Below are 6817 nucleotides of genomic sequence, written 5' to 3'. Positions count from 1 at the left end.
GGTTGAAACGCTGTTTGTTCATGCAGCAACATGATCGTGAACCAATCAAGCTTCAGTATTCAGAGTAAACAGGAGTTTCCTCATAAGCGTTTAACGCAACGGGAGAGACCGTTCAAAAGGGAATGTAATTTTGCTTCTTCACTTGACATTGTCGATATTATAAATACGTGAACTTCTACCCAATTCGTTTACATTACTGGTGTTTCGTTAAATAATCAGTGTTCATGAACTAATCTTTAAAGTGAACAAATCTTCATTTCCTTGCACTGATACATATCTTTAAGTGTCTACTGCGTTCAAAGTCTACTAAGAAAAAATAACATTTGAGTGCGGGCTGTGAAAGTAGTGTTTCATTGGTTGAACCTACTGTTTCGAGTCTGAAGGCAACATTTTGATTGAGAAAAATTATAAATGTGAAATATTAACTAAAATGTAAAAACGAAACCTAAAGATGAAGAAAATGCTCTTTTAAAAGTCACTTCGTGGATTATTTTCGGTGTTTAATAAACTGATTGATTAAACGATTCACGCGTCGCCACCTACTGGCTCCATTGTGTAATTCAGAAAGGCCACTGTACTCAAATAAAGAACGAATTCTTTTAGTGAAGGGATTCAAAAGAGTCGAGTCACTGATGAATCAGAAATCCTCACCACTTCAGTCACACACTCAGCGGCGGCCCCTCCCACTGCCTAGGAGTTCTGCGGGCGACGTCACTCCGGTCCCGCCCCCAACGCAAACTCAGTTCTTCGCGTTCATTTCATTCTTGCCCTCATTCCGCGCATACTTCACATCGTTGTTAGATACGCCGAATAGTCGCGCTCTTGCGCTCCGACAAGAAAAAAGTGATCAGCTGGAAATAAATCATCAGACACATTTAAAAGACTGAGGTACGTTTGTGCTTTATACTAAGTTGTCAGAAGCGATGCGAAGTTATAGACTCTATTTAGGTTCTGTGTAAAATTGCTTTGAAGTGTAAATATGGTGTTTCATTTTTACTGCTAGTTCTGCAAACACTTTGTGTTTGCTGTTAAGTATTATGGATTAAAAGATAAATATTAAGAGAATAGTGGCTGTAATTGTATTCCCAGTTTTTCTAAATGACACTGCATAAATAAAATTTCATAAAAAAAATCAAAAATGCACTGTAGCAGTTAAATAAAATGATTCATGTTTACCTTTTTTTATAGATTGTGCAAACATCCGCAGAGACTTTCATCACTTGTGGAGGTTCAGAAAACACTTTTTCCCTCGATCCGTGCCAGCTAGTTCACCACGGCTTCTTCGTAACAGTAAGTTCATATTTACTTTAATAGTAAATCTCACGTTGTGATTCATGTTTCTGGGATGACTCAATCAGTGTCATAGATTTCTGGTTATTAGCGTGACCTCAGTGACTTGTGGATGTTTAGTCGCTTATTTGGTCGGGCTAACACCCCGCTCCCGTTTGCTTTCCTGAAAAACGCCAGTTTTGTGGACATAAATAAAGGATTAGGGAGAAAGTCCATGGTCCAGCCCCTGTTAATAATTAATCTGGACGTTTGAAAGCCCTCAGACTAAAAAAACCTAGTGTGCTGCCTACCTAGACAGCATTTTGGGGCAACATTTGTCATGTTTATCTTCTAAAAGAGGCTAGAGACTTGAAATATGCGTTTACTGCTATTTTCCAATATAGTAAGTCTGTATGTTTTTCTTCAGCTTTAAAGTATGTATCTGCCATTAAAAAAAACATGTAATAGATATCAGCAAGATAAACTAACTGAATGGACTTGGAGGGCTTAATTTTGTGCAATGTGTTTTTCAGCATTGTGAAAAGTTTAATGAATGCATGTACACTTTATGTGCTTATTACAGTTCAGTTTGCATTTAAAAGCCAAGTACATGCCTTATACTGTAGTAGAAGGAGAAGAATTATTAGTATTTTGTTTCTTGTTTGTTGTTAGCCCCTCTCCCTCTGCTGTCTGACAGTGGTTTGTTGTCTCAGATGAGGTCGAGCCCCTTCACTATTGTGTTGCTGTTGTGACTTGCCAGTCTATTTAACTTCTGTGAACAGAGTAGATAGACCCTTTTAAAATGGAAACACCAATTCTTACAATCCAAAACAGTACATATCACTAATAAAAACCAGTATGTGTGACCGTTTTTTAAATATAATTTAATCAAAACCTAATAATTATCTTGAAGTGTTTAGACCATATGGTCTAAAAAGTGTTAATTTTGAAACTGACATTTATAAGCTTATATGTGATCTGATTGTTTGTTTTCTTCTCTCTGTAACTAAATCATGGCCTTTAAAAATGAACTTTATGTATAACATTGTAATGTAACCTTTCAGAGGGAGAGAACCTGTTAACAGTTTATTTATCTGTTTTCTCTTTCTGTTTTCAAGAATTGAAACTTTGTCAGAAGAGAAAAAAATGTGCCAGATTCAGTAGACAGGGCTTCCTCTGGGAGCACGGGATTGTGGGAAACTGGGGGAAGGGGCCCTTCATTGTTCCTGCTGTTATTGAAGCAGGGGCTCGTGGAGCGGCTGAATTACTCCACAAACAGTCCCGCTCCCATGCTGACATCTGGTTTGCCACTTAAGCGCACCTGTAGGCTGAAAGATGCTGAACTGTGTGTATTCATTCTGGCGCTGGGCTAATTCAGAGGAACGGCCATTTGTTTGACTGTTGCTGCCACTCACCGTCTAGCCAACTCCATTGTTATGCCAGCAACAGGCGATAGTGGTGGAGGCACCATATGGCTTGTGTGTGCCTCGATGTTATCTGGTAATTTAGCTTATCAACACCATTATGTTGTATTTTGTCCTTTCTTTTACATGTCTTTTTATGCAAAGAGGGTGATTGAGTAAGTTTAGGGAGGGAGAGACTGTTTACGTAGCCAAAGTACACTAGTTAGGCACTTGTAATTAATGTACCTTTGCTTTCCATACAGTTTTAGTAGGAAATAAATTACACTTTTCAACTTTGTCTAATGCAATTACTAGAAATGTATATGTGGGAAATGCTAACAAAATGGGACAAAAGAAAGGTAAAAAAAACTTTTGCGACCTGATAAATATTCCCTCCATCTTGTTGGTTTTCATTAAAAAAAACAATATCTTTTTGTCAGACATTTGTCTTTAACAGTGAGATATTTTGAAATTTTTAATTGAAGGGTCAAAAATAATCCCAAGTTTTGCTGAGTGTTGCTGTATTTTTAAGAAGAAAGTTCAGATATGTGAGGCGAAGATGCCAAGTATTTAAGCAACAGGTGCTTATGATCTGCGTCATAGTTTTGCTGATCAAAAGAAGAAAAATGTGGACTTTTAATGTAGTGAAAAAGAGCTTTCGGTGTAGACTGCTGCTAAATTTGACCATACAGACTATGTTTGTCCTGCGAGTTACATGTGTTCATTGCCGTTTCATCCTTTTCTTTTGACATGCATAATCACAAGTCTTGTATGATAACTGGTTTGGGGAGGGGGTGGAATACGAAACCCGAAAAGATTTGTCGGAGCAAAACGTGAGAGGGGGGCCTGAAGGGGCGACAAAGGAAAATTCATATGTAATGAAATTTGGGTTGAGAGTTTGTCAGCGGAACAATGGCTCAGTGGGACTGTGTGTAGCAGGGGCACGGGTGGCCAGCTTTGTTCAGGGAACACAGGAACAATAGGGAGTCCTCTGTGGCCCGGGGCAGCGGGAGGCCCACGCCGTGCCCTGAGGTAAACTCTGTTGTCACAAAAGGACCGCTTTCTCCACACAGCCCACCACTTCACGAGACCAAAGATAGCCAGAGAGAGACCCTTACTGGAACTCTACCACTGACGTCAGCACGTCTGCTCCAGGCTGACCACTGGACTCCCTTTTAGCTAGCTTGTAAATGTGGCTGGATTTAGTTTACGGAAAAGTATTATTTTTTTTTTTTGTGAATTCAGAAATAAAACAAGAAAGACAGAGAGACTTGAGTGAAGTAGAGTGAAAGACAGATTATAGACAAGACAAGTCATTTCTGAAAGAAAAAAAGGGAAATGTTTTTGAATGAGTTACGAAAGAAACAAATAGATATTATAGCTAAAGATAGATAGATTATTATTGTGTATATAGATCATGACTTTGTGAGGTTTGGTGAGAACAGAAGAGCTTTTTTTTGTGCAGGTTATTTTATCATGAAATCAGTTTTTCCTTTAATGTTTCCTCAGCTCAGTGGAAACGCCAGAACAACAGCTTAGGGAGAGTCAGAGTGAAATCAGTCACTAAATGAGTCAGTTCCTGACACAAACCCAAACCTCAGAGTTCCAGTTAAACAGAGCATTATTCACCTCCCATACAGCATTAATCAGAGGTGGTCTAACAGTTTTTCTTTCCTTAATTTCATCTAGTTTACCATTTATGCAACAGTTTAAATAGAATTTCAGGGTGGAGTTAGTACCTTGACCATAAAATACATCCTTTTTAATGATAGAATAGTGAAAAGAGACATACTCCTAAACAGAACTAACAAAAAAACAAAGCCCAAAGCTTTATTTTTCCTGTTGGGGCAGTAGATTAAAAAAAGACACTGCTGTGTCCTAGATGGATTTCAGGAGATGCCAAGAAAGGGCGAGCAATTCTGTTTTGATACAATTTGATCAGATGTACTGAGAGTTTTGAAAAGACTTTCTTTTGAGTTTATAAGAACCGTCTGTGTTCTCTGCGTGAAACCGTATCTGTGGTAAATCGGGAAGCGAGTGCGGTTCGTGGCACCCTTTGTAGTAAATGTATTTGTAGTCTGCTGGAAGGTCAGGAAAGGTTATGAGCAAACACTGGCCATGCTTCTCGGGTGCTCACACTTATTTGAACACGTTCTCTCTTCCATTTCCTGGAGTAGGCATTGTGGGATGGCGTGGGGAGAGTGGCACCCCAGGAAGACATCGGATAATAGCGGGGTCTGACTCAGCGAAAAATAGCCTGCTTCAAAAAAAAGACACTGCTGTGTCCTAGATGGATTTCAGGAGATGCCAAGAAAGGGCGAGCAATTCTGTTTTGATACAATTTGATCAGATGTACTGAGAGTTTTGAAAAGACTTTCTTCTGAGTTTATAAGAACCTTCTGTGTTCTCTGCGTGAAACCGTATCTGTGGTAAATCGGGAAGCGAGTGCGGTTCGTGGCACCCTTTGTAGTAAATGTATTTGTCGTCTGCTGGAAGGTCAGGAAAGGTTATGAGCAAACACTGGCCATGCTTCTCGGGTGCTCACACTTATTTGAACACGTTCTCTCTTCCATTTCCTGGAGGAGGCATTGTGGGATGGCGTGGGGAGAGTGGCACCCCAGGAAGACATCGGATAATAGCGGGGTCTGACTCAGCGAAAAATTGCCTGCTTCAGAAGAATGGAGCCTGTGGAGTGATCACAGAACATGTCTGCCCCACAATACCGGGGAGGAAACCTGTCCGCTCCTGGATTGTCTTCAAGGAAGTAGACTTTGTACGTGGCCTCTGGCACTGTAGCGACTGAATTTGGTCATGGTCTTGAATCATCTTTCCTAAAGCAACCAATTAGATTTTAGGAATGTGGAGGTGACACATCTGTGGCAATCTTTCTCATGAATGTTAATTAGGTGATGTAACTTTTTTTTTTTTAATTAGGGATGTACAATATATCGGCGTAATATCGTTTTGCTTTATTAAAGAAATTTTGGGGGATTTATTAGAGATTTTTTTACATATTTTATTATGCATGATAATTTCCTTTATTTTTACTTTTAAATTGCCTTTGCCGTCATCTAATTTCACTTAGTTATTCTTTAAAAACACTAAGAATTTTAATAATTTAACATTGTTAAATATAATCTTTAGCTAATCTCAAAATATGTTTTCACATTATAATGTTGTAATGCCTATATATTTACTTGTAGCATTTAAATTGATTGATTTTAGTGTTTTATTTAAAAAAATGTTAAACAAAATAATATACAGTTTTAATATTGACCATTTAATGGTTATCTGCCGATATTAAAATAGATTTTTAAAAATGTAGACATTGGATATTTTTTTTTCAAGCTCATTTCCTCTATTTTTATATTTAAATTACTGTTAAATTTAATCTTTAGAAAATCTCAAAATGTTTATCCATTTTTCATAACATATATTATAATTTTGTGATGCTTAAATTCACTTGTAACATTTATTTATTTATATTTTATTTTATTAGGCAGAAATATTATAGAACTTGAATATATTATAGAAAATGAAAATAATAATCAGCTTATGTATCAGCCAGAAATGTAATACTAGTCATTGTTCTCAACCACTTATTGATTTTAAGGGCAGGTTAAGATAGGAATATTGTTTCAGAATCAAGAAAGGATGCTGATCCTGGAACATGTCTTATTCATGTAAACCAGATTTGATTCTTTTATACTCACTGCATCAGATTCCATGTTGCTAAATTTGAATGAAAGTGAATGCCAAACCTTGCTAGCATTATTGTTTTGTCAAGCCAGCTTTCTCTGCCCACTCGACAATAACTTTCCAGAAGACCAGCCGTCACTTTTGGGTCATTAGCACTTGGTTGAGAGGATTACATAGCCACAGGAAAAGCAATAACAACAGTGCTCACAAGCCCGCCGCCCCTTAGGAGTCCATGCGGTGCAATTCACAGACATATTTTCACTTGGTTCCAAGTCAGGAACATGATGTTTAAGAGCCCAAGCATTTAGCAGTTTGCAGCATGCACACATTTTATCACTCTCTCTCAGAAGTACAAGTGAGATTTTTTTTTTTGCAACATCAGCATTTAGTACACACACACAAAAAAAAACAAGAAACATTCACAACTGCAAAGTGTTAGTGAGACA

At 37.9% G+C, this 6817-nt stretch overlaps 1 long non-coding RNA gene across 1 annotated transcript in view; it reads left to right on the top strand.

Moving 5' to 3' along the window:
- The first annotated feature begins 723 nt into the window (after window positions 1-723).
- LOC107589156 (uncharacterized) overlaps window positions 724-6817 on the top strand; it is a 7338-nt gene continuing 1244 nt past the window's right edge. Inside the window, exons 1-2 of the long non-coding RNA XR_001609652.1 lie at window positions 724-888; window positions 1189-1290. This is a non-coding gene — a long non-coding RNA (uncharacterized lncRNA). The remainder of the gene's footprint in view (window positions 889-1188; window positions 1291-6817) is intronic.

The sequence above is a fragment of the Sinocyclocheilus grahami genome, unplaced genomic scaffold, assembly GCF_001515645.1.
Source record: "Sinocyclocheilus grahami isolate Dianchi unplaced genomic scaffold, SAMN03320097.WGS_v1.1 scaffold113.1, whole genome shotgun sequence".
Lineage (NCBI taxonomy): Eukaryota > Metazoa > Chordata > Actinopteri > Cypriniformes > Cyprinidae > Sinocyclocheilus > Sinocyclocheilus grahami.
Note: the sequence above shows the minus strand (reverse complement) of the source record. Positions and strands in the feature narration are given on the sequence as shown.